The sequence below is a fragment of the Pristis pectinata genome, chromosome 21 (assembly GCF_009764475.1).
Source record: "Pristis pectinata isolate sPriPec2 chromosome 21, sPriPec2.1.pri, whole genome shotgun sequence".
NCBI classification, from domain to species: domain Eukaryota; kingdom Metazoa; phylum Chordata; class Chondrichthyes; order Rhinopristiformes; family Pristidae; genus Pristis; species Pristis pectinata.
The window spans coordinates 23993867-24006871 of record NC_067425.1 but is presented as its reverse complement, the minus strand read 5'-3'; the positions used below and the strand labels follow the sequence as shown (position 1 = coordinate 24006871).

General features: G+C 43.3%; 1 protein-coding gene across 1 annotated transcript in view; it reads left to right on the top strand.

Annotated features, from left to right (window-relative positions):
* The window catches only part of caln1 (calneuron 1), a 276804-nt gene that overhangs the window by 261050 nt on the left and 2749 nt on the right, over nt 1–13005 (top strand). The window lies entirely within an intron of this gene.

The following is a 13005-nucleotide window of genomic DNA, read 5'->3' as shown; positions in this document are numbered from 1 at the left end:
CTTTTGGACTATGCATTTCCATGGATTTAATACACTCTGATATTGACAGTTATGCAATGCTGATTTTCAGCCAGTTCCCTTGATTGCTGATTCAAGTGTTGCCTTTAAGTTTTAGTGACTTTGAAATCTTCTGTTGTTGACTTCTAAAGGTTGTTAAAGCAAAATCTGACCAAGTTGATATAAAGCAGTCCAAGTGTACACACTCAGTGAATTTAAAAATAAATACAGCAACCACATCACTATGAATTGCAGTCCTGTTGGGACCCTGAGATTTTATGATCTGGGCGGGATTGGAATGCTAGCAGGGTCTTGTGAAATTTTGTTTCACATTGGCATTCAGGAGAGTTACCTCCCTTCTCACATCCCTGAGGAAATTAAATATCAATATCTTTCTTTCTGGTTCTACATGTAGAAAACCTAAAAATACACAAAGCTGAGCCTTTGCTTCAGAGTGAAAGAGAAAAATAAAAAGAAGCTGAGATGGAGCTGATCAGAGCCGTTTATGACCCAGTCATGTATATAAATCAATTGGTGACCCTGGGACACAGGCTGGGATCTGTCAGCCTGGGGAACTGCAGATGGGGACATAAAGAGAAAACAAATAGGAAACAAAAAAAGGTTGAAATACCCAAAAATTGTTGCCTGTTTCGATACTGCCAGTCTTCATATGGTTCATTATGCATCACCTTGTAATCAGGCACATTGACTGTAGCTGGGGGAAATCTTAATGTCTACCTGCTGAGAGCTCATCCAATCAGCTACTCATCATGTGCATGATTAGACTGTTACTGTCATTGTGCTCGTCTATCATATAAGGCATCACAACCAAACCAGTTGTGATCAGTTTGGATAATCTAGTTGAGAATCTCTGCTTGGATTCACACTAAAACGGTAGCCTTCAGAGTTCTTATCCTCCTGATCTGACATGTCGAACTTTACCCTCCCTTATCCCCAAAGCTCATTTTTTTTTCTCTCATGGGTTACCTTGAAATATGCAATAATCGGGAGTTGAAACATTTCTTGTGCCAAAGCATTCCCTATTCCAGACACTCTCTGTATAGGGAATTATCACATCATTCAGTAACAATTTTAAATTAATGGCCAACATCACTAGTTGCCCAACCAAAGAAAGAAATCTTCTGCAATTGTCATACTGATCGATTTATAAATTAATAGCATTTCAATGTAGGGGCACTAAAATTACCTTGTACAAATATATTATCCCTTTTATACCACAATGCTTGAGACCCTCATATATTGCCCACTATCTTCATAGCAGATAGTATCATATAGTGGGCAATATATTGCAATATATGTTACGGTGTAATAATTTAAATGAAGGGTTAAAATCTATTTACAAGAATTATAATACAGAAGCAGTATAATATGATAAGTAATCAACAATACATTTCCTGGTCCTCAACAATTTTTAATTGTGTAGTTCCTTTAACATGGAACTGTGTCGCAAGATGCTTCAGAAAGGTAGGAGTAATGAAGGGATTCTAGGCCGAAGATCATGATGGGAGCAATGGTGATTAATGCTTGACCAAAGAGGTGGATTTAAACATTTGGTCTTCAAGAGAAAAAGGTGAAGAATTGCAATGATTTAAGGAGCTGATTCCATAGAGGGGATTGATGTGGTCAAGCTTGGGGAGAAGGTTTTGCATGGATGAATTGATGGAGTGAGGGGAAAGGGAAACGTTGGATTTCACAGGAACATCCTGTTCTATGTTTCCCCATGAAGCCAAAGGACCTAGTTTTCAAAAACATACAACTACTTGGAGTGTGCTTTTGTACATAGTCAAAGTTAATATATCGTGAACCATGGAATACACAGTTCTCTTTGTGTCAATGTCTGTGTTCGTATTGTGCTTCTGATTAGAGAGGAGCACCATGTAGTGTGCCTGCTTCTCAACAAATTAACATACTCATAGACATTCACTCTCAGTTAAAAGACTCAACCTATATGATTAGTTAAAGGGTGTTGTCTTGTAAATTAATTTCCACCGTATACTGCTATGTCTCAGTGCTAACCTGAAAGAGTTTTTTTTCAGAGTTGAAGGTTTCTCATTTGGTAAGTTTGAGGTGAGTTTTAGATAATGGTAGAATTCATTTTTTTTTACATAGAATCTCATTTGTCTAAGGCCTTTGGGTCTCCCAATGAAAGTGTAGGGCACAAAAACTCAGTGGCAAGTGACAGCAACCTTGACTTGTCACCAGACTCTGGCAGCTTTTGAGTTTAGCTCTGTGATTGTTGAATGGGACTGGAACAACAAAGCTGGCCACACTGGCTATATTGGGAAACTTGACATCTTTGACCATGCTTGAGAACCATTCAGCTCAAATGTCAAATGGGTGGTCATTTAAAGAACGTCTCAGAGGCAGAAGACAATTGGATCAGACACTGTCCCAGCTGTGGCACTGAAGACCTGCACTCCAGAACCAGTTGCATCTCTAGCTAAACTGTTCCAGTACAGTTGCAACACCAGCATCCAGCCATCAATGTGGAAAACCATTCTGTTCATAAAAAGCAAGCTAATTCCCTCTCAGTCAGTCTACTTTCAATCATCAGCAATGTGATGAAAACTGTTGCCAACAGTGCTATCAAGTGGAACTTACTCATCCATAATCTACTCACCAACACTCAGTCTGGGTTTCTCCAGGACCACTGAGCTCCAGACCTCATCACAGCCTTGGTCCAGACAGGGACAGAGCTGAAGTCCAGAGGTGAGGTGAGAATGACTGCCCGTAAAATCAAGGCAGCTTTTGATCAAGTGTGGCAGCAAGGTACTCTGATACAACTAAAGTCAACTGGTATCAAAGGGAAAATGCCAGATGGTTGGAGTTATACCTCACACAAAGGAAGATGGTGTGGTTGCCATCCCAGCCCCACACTGAAGGAGTTCCATAGGGCAGAATCCTAGACCCAACCATTTTCAGCAGTATCATCAATGACCTTTCTAACTCATAAGATTTGAGGTGGGGATGGTCACAAATAATTACACAATGTTCACCTCCATTTGCAACTCATCAGCAGGTGAAGCAGGCCATGGTTGCATGCAGCAACACCTAGTCAATGTTCTGTCATATACTGATTAAGTGCCAAAGAAAATAACATGCCACAAAAGTGCCACACAATGATGACTTACAACCAGAGGAAGTGCCTGCCTACCCTTGACATACACTGGCACCACCATCATACAGACGCCCACCTTCAATATCCTGTGTGTCACCAATGATCAGAACCTAGACCAGCCACATAAATACCATAGCTACAGAGAAGGTTAGATCTTGAGTATCCTGTGGTGAGTGACTAATTCCAAGGGCCTTTCCCAGTGTATGATGGAATACTCTCTACTTGCTTGGATGAGTTCAGCTACAACAACTTTCATGAAGCTCAACACCATCCAGACCAATGCAACGCGCTTGATAGGCATCCATGTAAACCATCTACAAAATGAGCGTCATTTATGTCCCCAGGCTACTCCAGCAGCACCTTCTAGACTCTTGACCTCTGCCGCCAAGAAGGAAAGAGACAGCAGGTGCAGAGGAACACCAGCACTTCCAGGTCTCTCTCCAAGTTGCACATTTTTTGGCTTGGAATTATATTGCTGGTCCTTCATCATCACTGGGTCTAAATCCTGGAAATCCCTCCCCGACAACACTGTGGGAGTATCTTCACAAAAAGAACTGTAGCAGCACAGGAAGGCAGCATTCATTGGGCGATAAATGCTGACCTTGCCAGTAATAGCCAAAGCTCAAAAATGAATTAAAATGATACTGTGGAAGCCCAAATGATCTAATATGTGAGCATCAAAAAACAATATTTCTGATGGAACACCCTCAGGTCTTCTTGCACCAGACATTGTGAAGCAACGCACAAGAAGTGTTGGAGGGACTCAGCAGGTCAGGCAGCATCTATGGAGAATAATAAACAGCTGACGTTTTGGGCCGAGACCCTTCATCAGGACTGGAAAGGAAAAGGGCAGAAGCCAGAATAAGAAGGTGGGGGGAGGGGGAGGAGCACACTCAGGCAGGTGAAAGGTTGAGATCAGGTGATAGGTGAGTCCAGGTGAGAGGGGGAAGGTAGGTGGGTGGGGGAAAAGATGTAATAAGCTGAGAGGTGATAGGTAGAAGAGGCAAAGGGTTGAAAAAGAAGGAATCCGGTAGGAGTAGGCAGTGGACCTGGAATAAAGGATGGGGGGGGGTGGGGGGAGGAGAGGTGACGGGAAGATCATCATGGTGGGGGAAGGGAGCCACAGGAATAAGGGAAGACAAAGAGATGGCGGTGGGGGGGGAAGAAAAAGAAGGGGAGGGGTTACCGGAAGTTAGAGAAATCGATGTTGAGGCCATCAGGTTGGAGACTCCCAAGGTGGAACGTGAGGTGTTGTTCCTCCAACCTGCATCTGGCCTCAACGTGGCAGTAGAGGAGGCCATGGATAGACATGTCAGTGTGGGAGTGGGATGTGGAATTGAAGTGGGTGGCCACCGGGAGGTCCTGGCTGTTGCAGCGGACAGAGCGAAGGTGCTCGACGAAGGGGTCACCCAATCTGTGTCTGGTCTCACCGGTGTACAGGAGGCCACATTGGGAGCACCTGATGCAATAAATGACACCCTCGGACTCACAGGTGAAGCGCTGCCTCACCTGGAAGGATTATCTGGGACCCTGAATGGTGGTGAGGGAGGAGGTGTAGGGCCACGTGTAGCACTTGGTGCGGTTGCAGGCATAAGTGCCAGGAGATCATTTATGCCTGTGTTTTAGTTAAAGAAATTGTACAGATTATTATTTAGGGAAATTATTTTAATCTGAAGCAGCTGAGTCCTGTGAGCCTGGTTCTAGGAGCCAGAAGAAGGGTGAGAGAGTGATTTAATTGTTTTATTTTAAGTACATATTGTTGCATTGCAAATATGGTGCTTTTTTAGATCATGCCTTACACGATTATTTTTGTGTGTGGACTGGTAAACAAACACATTCAGCAAAATCTGTTGAGCAGGCAAAGACTGATGTTCAAATTTGGAGATGGTGGTGCCAAAACTGCTACAGAAGTTTATACACTGCAAGTGACTGGTATGGATGAAGACTGCATTCTGTGCGCTGAAGCAAAGTCCAAAGCTACATAGCTAACTCCAAAGCATGCTGGTGAGAATTGTTCAGTCAGTTGTTCTTTCTTCAATGGCAGCTATTATTTGCCACATTGCTTTATTTGCCCAAAGAAAAGTCACAATCTACAGCCTTCGGATGCAAGGCCAAAGCAAACAACAACAGTGGCAATTCAAAATGACAACGGAAAGGAAAACTTCATTGCTTGGAAGTTCATTCCAACAATCAGAGAGTGAGACAAAACCAGAAAATGTTGAAAACATTCTGCAAAATGGGTGGCATCCTGGGAGAAAAACACAGTTAACAGGTTGAACAATTCTGTATTGTCTCCGTTAATAAGTTGAAGACCCTTTGTCAGAGGGAGCGGGATAGTTTAGTATCTATGCCACAATCTGGAATAGCAGAAGACAGATGTAGTTTTGAATATTTGTCCAGAACTTATCCAGAACTTTAAATAAAGTTCTGGATTAATAATCAATAAGCATTAGCATGCAAATTGAAACTGCTGCAGACCGTTCGATAATGAATCAAAGCACATCCTCTACCAAATTCAGCCAGAAAACTGGTTACATTGAAACCCTGCCTGAAAAGGAATTATGGACATTAGGGAAAATGAAGTGCACTGTGCAACAGAATAGACAGGAAGCACAGCCATCACTGTAGCAGAATATGAAAATGGGACAACTTTAACAGGAAAAAGAATGGGTGAGATAACTCAAGCTACATTGGAGGAATGTTTTTAATATTGATGTTTCAAAGTTGTGCTTTGACACATTGTTGGCAAGTATGATGATGTGCTCAAAGACAGCTACACTGGCCCAATGGGGTATCATGGGCATAATAACATCACACCGGATGCAAATCTAGACTGTTCTGAGCAAGGACCAGTACTATATTCTCTAAAAGAACTGGTTGGATGAGAATAAAATGATCTGTTTGTGTAAACAGACCAGAATGAGTGCACAGTGGTTGTGTATGAGGTGGACAAAACTGCACAGATGTGCAGAGACTGCCAAGTCAAATCAAGCCATAGACTATGGACCATATTCACAAAACCCATGCAGGAAGTTAGAAGAATCAAACGTACCTCTCCTGTGCCACACATATTTGAATGCCGACAAAAATAGACAGCAGAATCTGATTACTAACATGCATAAAGAGGACATACATAACAAGTTACCTTGTGGAATCATATTTTCGCCCACAATCCTTTGGGCCACGATGGATAAATTCCTTCAAGGAGTAGATCATTGTTCTTGTAACCAAAATGATCTGTTGATTAAACAACAATAAAGGAAAAAAAATCTTCTAAGAAGTGTTCAGTTTACATAAGCATACAATGGAGTTGAAACAAATCATTTTACAACAAGGAGTCGCCCTGCTTTAAAGGTTGAGGCCAATAGCGTACAGCTGTTGAAGGAAGAAGTAGTGACCAATACTTGAGCTCAGACCATTCCCAGAGATGGTGCCTGCCGTGCCATGTGCAATATCACACACGTACATGTTGGATGTGCTCTCCAAAATGGGCTTTGGGGAGGGAATCAGGAATTGGATCCAACTGCTCTACACAGACATCAGTAGCGCAGTCCAAATCAATGGGTGGGAAATAGACAGCTTCCCCATTAAGTCTGGAGTCAGGCAGTGCTGCCGTCTCTCCCCTGTCTTGTTCATATTGCCGAATCCATCAGGAAGGACAAGAGCATCAGAGGGGTGATGTTGCCAGGCAGTGAGGGCACCCAGGTGAAAACCTCCCTGTACATGGACGATGTCGCTGTCTTCTGCTCAGACCCAAGGTCAGTTCGCAGATTGATCAACATCTGCAGCCAGTTTGAGTTGGCATCAGGGGCCAGAGTTAACCACACAAAGAGCGAGGCCATGCTTTTCGGCAGCTGGCCCTACCGATCCAACATCCCCTTCACCGTCAGGCCTGACTACCTGAAGGTGCTGGGGATCTGGTTCGGAGGAGCTGGGGCGTGCAACAAAAATTGGTGGGAGCGGATTGGGAAGGTGAGGCAGAGACTGGGACAGTGGGAACAGCGCTCCCTCTCAATAACTGGGAAGAACTTGGTCATCAGGTGTGAGGCGCTCTCAGGGCTGCTATACTTGGCGCAGGTGTGGCCTGTTCCTTGCTCCTCTGGCTCGAAAACTGTCTTCTGGTTCATCTGGGGATCGAAGATGGAGCAGTTCCGACGGGGCACCATGCACAATCCCTGGACAATGGGGGCAAAAGCGTCCCCAATGTTGCCCTCATCCTGATGACCACCTTCGTCTGTGGCTGCGTCAGGCTGTGTGTGGAACCAAAGTACGTAGGCACCAAGTGTCACTACGTGCCGAGGTTCTACCGGTCCCTGGTGTTGGAAGGATGGGCCTGGCCCCGTTGCCGCGCAATGCCCCAGTCAGCTGGACGTTGCCACACTACCTGTCCTTCGTGGAAATGTTCTTCCAGACCAACACCTTTGACCACAAGTCCATCAGGCAGTGGTCAGCAGGGAACATCCTGCAAACACTGCAGGAGAAGGACTCGATGGATACTGTGGGGTGGTTCCCTGAGCAGACTGTCCAGACCATCTGGCAGAATGCCTCATCGCCAGAACTCACCAACAAGCACCAAGACCTCGCTTGGCTGGCAGTGAGAGGGGCCCTCCCAATCAGATCCTTCCTGCATGGTCGGAACATCACTCCCAGCGCGCGCTGCCCCCGGGAGGACTGCATTGGGGACGAGACTGTCGCCCAGCTCTTTGCAGGCTGTGGGTTTGCAAGGAGGGTGTGGCGAAAGATGCAAGGGTCCTTGTCATGGTTCATCCCCAGCAGTTGCATAACAGAGGATTCTCTGATCTGCAGGCTGTTCCCGGGGACATACACAGAGACGGACATCAACTGCTGCTGGAAGGTCATCAACTCGGTGAAAGACACATTTTGGTCTGCCCGAAAGTTGTTGGTCTCCCAGCACTGTGAGATGTCCGTAGGGGAATGCTGCCGACTGGCACTTTCCAGGCTGCAGGAGTACGTGCTGAGGGACGCACTGAAGCTGGGTGCAGCCAACGCAAGGGCTCAGTGGGGAAGGACTACAGTTTAGGGTTCTTCTGCCACTGGAGAGGGAGGGGCAGGGTCAGGCGAGAAAGCCGCTTAAATATTGTAAATACAGGACTGGGTAGCCCCCAGGGAGCCACATCGGTGCTGTGTTTTTTTATATAAAAAGGTAACACTAATGATGGATCCGTACACGAATGTAAAGGTTTGCACTGTTTTATTGTTGTATATAGTTTGTTTTTTATGATGAATAAAGTTTATTTTGGAATAAAATTTTTAAAAATCCTTCCAGATCTGGTGACTGTGCTTAGGCCATTACATCCCTTGTGGAAAATGAATGTGAAATGGATGTGGAACAAGAAGGAAGCAAGTACAGACAATGAATGAAAGAAAGGCTAAGCAAGTGAAGATCTCCTTATTCATTATGATAGGTTTACTAGAAGAGGCTGTTTCTGCCAACAGCTTTACATTAGCAGATTTTCTGAAATGGAATGGTCATAAATCTCAAAGCATTCTGTTTCAAATGGGAAAGTTGACAGGTTCATCAGAATGGTTGAGGAAGCTCTCAAGAAGCCTGTGTTGCAGGGATATTCAAAACTCAGCATGAAACGTTGGTTGTCCAGTCTCCTGCTGAAGTGCAGAACAACTTTGCACATATCACAGGGTGTAAAACAGCAGAACTCTTGATGAAGAAAAGACTGAGAACACACTTGAACCTTGTTCAACCAAAAATAACTTCTAGAGTTGAACCTATGCAGTTGATTCAAAATGTCACCATGACACTAATCTGAAAGAAAACATTTTCAAGCAGAACAACTAATTTCAAGCATATAACAACTAATCCATCTTTCAGGTTAAGTTCACTCAAGTGGGAGGCAAGAGCCACAGTAAATATTTGCAGAACCAAAAGATATTTGTTTGAAATTGGTGACGGATTCCACAGAGCTCATGTAGATAAACTGCTAGAGGTAAACCCAGTCTGGATGGTGAAGGATAAAGTTTTGTTCAAGTTGAATCTGGTGTAGAATTCAGGAAGTAAAGTACCACATCCGAGGAACTCTGACAAAGAAACAAAACCTTTTTTCAGCTGATATCCAGAACTAAAGTCCAAAACACCAAAAAATGATGGAAAAACTCTGAACAAAAGTTAATAGATTATGTTTATAAATGTTTGATTAAATGCGTATATTGATGTTAGTTGTATCTCTCCCTGTTGCTTTAAGAGAAGGGCAGCAAAGTGTACTGTACAGTATCCTTCAGCATGGAATTCTCCTAGTATCTATGTATCTGTGTTCAAGCTGTTATTCTGTTTAGACAGGGGAGTCATGCAGTGTGTCTGCTTCTGAACAATGTAACATTGTCACAGGTATTCATTCTGCCAGCTGAAAGACTCAAAATGTATGGATGCTATCTTGTCGATAAATCTCTCCGCTTTTGTCGTATTGTCTCAGTGCATTCATGAAGACAATTCGCCAATAACTAAAATACAGAAATATCACAACAGAGCTCTGGATCCTTCATTCAATTGTAGCAACTTATTTAAAGCCCTCAACCCACAGCCTCATGGGAATGATGTGAGATTAAGCAGTTGGAATTCTGACCTATTTATTCTGCACCATGATCTCTGCAACTCTAACTCAGCAACACCGTGGTAGGGTACTAATAAAGCTATTTGTGACTCTACGAACCCATTGCCAACCTGAATAACGTTATTGTCTGTTTTGAATTTTTTTTAATCAGGTAAAAGGGTATAGAGTTTCTGAGCCATGTGTGATCTTTGTGCATTCACTGCTGTGGGCATCTTCTGTAAGGTCAAACGTTGTCAAATACCAGCTTGTGAACACTAATGGGCCAATACCTGTTTTTTGTCAATAATTGTAGCGTGCCTGCTGATGGACTACACCTGGTATTGCCAGCAAGTGATATGACCAAATTCTCTCAATGAAAAGGGTCCAAAGATTCAGTGATTCAAGTGAGGAGGGCAAGTGATTTGGGGGTGGGGAGCAGGGTGAATTGATACAGGGTGAATGGAGTTGGGTAGCAATTCTTCTGGAGGGGCACAAAGATGCAGACATTGTTCAAGTTTAATGGAGCTAAAGAGAACATTAATAGTGTAAAACTCTGATAATCCAGCACCCTTGGGACTTCAGTGGTGCCAGACAGGCAGATTTTCTGGATATTACTCCTATTAATACCCCAATACACTTATTTAAAATACAACAATACACTTTTTTTTAAATGTTACATAGCGGTATTATGAATTTTCCAGTGAACTTGGTAAATTTAAAGTAAGTGCAGAAAGCAAACCCCAATGAGTTTCAAGGGAGCACTGGAAACAAGGCCCCAGAGACTTTAAAGGAAGTGAGGGACACAGAGCCCAGTGACCTTAAACAGAGCACAGGAAGCAGGGTTGGGTGTGCTTAAAGGGAGCATGAGAAACAGGGCCCTTGTGAGTTTAAAGGGAGTGGAAGAAACAGGGCCTGCTGAGTTTAAAAGGAACATGGGAAACTGGGCTTGGTGAGCCAGATGCTGAACCATTGGGGTTTCTGAACGATCGAATTGGGGGATATTGGAGTTTTACTGCCCTGGTTTTGAGACCAAAAAGAAATCAAATTTACTGAATGAACAGCACTAATCCCTGTAACAGCTATTGGTTAGATTGTCATCACTAACTACCAACATCATTGATACCTATAGATTGCAATGGGTTTGTACCAATATCATAGGATCCTGATTTAAATCATTTAATGAATTGCCCATTTGTTTTAAGTGCTATGGATGACCAGGCCATGTTAGGAATCCCTCCCCAAAATGCAGGGAGCTTAGACATTAACAAGAACAGAGCAGTAAATGCTCTGATGCAATTTGTTAAATACTAGCCTCCTATTTCAAAAATCAGCTTACTGAGTTCATCTTTTCAAAACTCTTTTGATTCCACTAGCAATAATAAAGTTTTGTTTACAAAGTTGCTAATGCACAACAAGCAGAGAATTCTTCTATCTCGGTTTGCCAAGAACTTTTACATCCATTAAAGCCTAATTGGCCCTTCCTTCATCCTACTGTTTAATTTCCCTTGCACTTTTCCCACGTCAAAGTTCCAATTGAGAGATTCTTAACCATTTCTGATGTTGTGCTGTTCATTATCCAAACTGCCAATCTATTCACTTACAAATCAGCAACAATCACTTTCACTGCTGCAGTTCCTTTAGCATAGTACAATCACCCAAGATGCTTTGAAAGAGCCTTTACAGAAACATATTGACAATGCAAAAAAAGAAAGATTTGGGCAGTTGACTAAAAGCTTGGTCTAAAAGTTTAGTTTTCTGTGGTGCCTTAACAAAGAAGAGAAAGAGGTAATGGAGGAAAAGAGAGGTGGTTTATGGAGGGAATTCCAGAACTAAGGAGAGCTACTGCAGAAATAAAAACAGAACCTGATGGAATACTCAGCAGGTCAGGTAGCATCTGTGGGAAGAGCAAAAAGTCAATGTTTCAGGTCGAAATCTTTTCATCAGAGCTGCTGCTGGCATGGTGGGGCAATTAAAACAATGTATGTATAAGACATCAGAACTGGACGTGATCTGAAGGGGTTATAGAGATTTAGGCTTAGGAATTCAGTTGCAAAACATTATATTTTGAGCAATACTTGATGGCATCTCAATGATTTTGTGCATTATTGGCAGCAACACATTTATTCTGCATTGTGCAGTTATCAGGAAAATGGAGCTTTGTACATCCAAAACAAGCATAGAAATTTTCTTGTTGGCAATGGGATAGCATACTCCAACTGCATGGGATTAATAGGCAGAGGCTACTCATACAACACTGGCACTCATGCAGTCTAATACACCTCTTTGGATAAGAACGAATTTCGAGGCCAGGGAGGGTGCAGCTTTGAAGCAATTTGAGAAATAGATGAGAATTTTTCAATTGAATCGTTACTAGCCTAGGAGACGATGCAAGTCAGTGTGCACAAGAACGATGGCTACAGTGTGAGAAGTCAAGTTCAGAAGAGCTGATGATTACAGAGATGGGAGGGTGGCCAGAAGAACACACCACCTGTCACCTATTCCCTTGATCATGTTTCTCATTTTTTCTCGCTCCCTCTCACATTTCACGTTATAGTACTGAACTCTCAGATCCTTTAATGCCATTTATAAGCAGTTTTTTCTCTATGTGCACTGTTCAAGGTATTCATTTATTCAGTGTTATTCTGTGCCAAATATATTCCGGTACCAAATCTCAGAAACCGAGCCGCAGTGTGCCGATGACACATGTGTCGGTGTACTTTCAGAGGTCAGGCTCCAAGCCATTGTCAACACTTTCACTGAAGTATACAAGATGGGCTTTACACTCAACATCTGGAAGTTAAAAGGTCCTCCACCAATCCATCCCTGCATTACACTATCCTCAGGCAATATAGGTTTACAGTGAGGACTTAGAAATAGAATGCCACTTCCCATTTCTCAGCAAGCACCTCTCAGCAAAGGCAAACATCAATGATAAAATTCACCACTGCCCTCAATGCCACAGCACAACCTTGGGCTGATTGAAGATCAAGACCTCAGACTTGCTACAGAGCCCATGGTTTATTGGTCAACAGTGATCTCTGCCCTCCTCTGTGCTTCTGAGAGCTGGATTACCTACAGCAGGCATCTCAAGACACTGGAAAAATACCAATGACGCTTTGGCCATTAAATCTTCCAAATTCACTGGAAGGATATTTGAACTAATGTCAGCAACGTCCCAGGCCAAGTATTGAAGTTCTATTTACACCCAGTCAGCTACATTGGCAGGCCCAACACCAGACTCCTGGAACAGGCGCCCTATTCCGAGCTCTGTCACAGAAGAGGTTACCAGGCAGTCAAGGGAAAAGG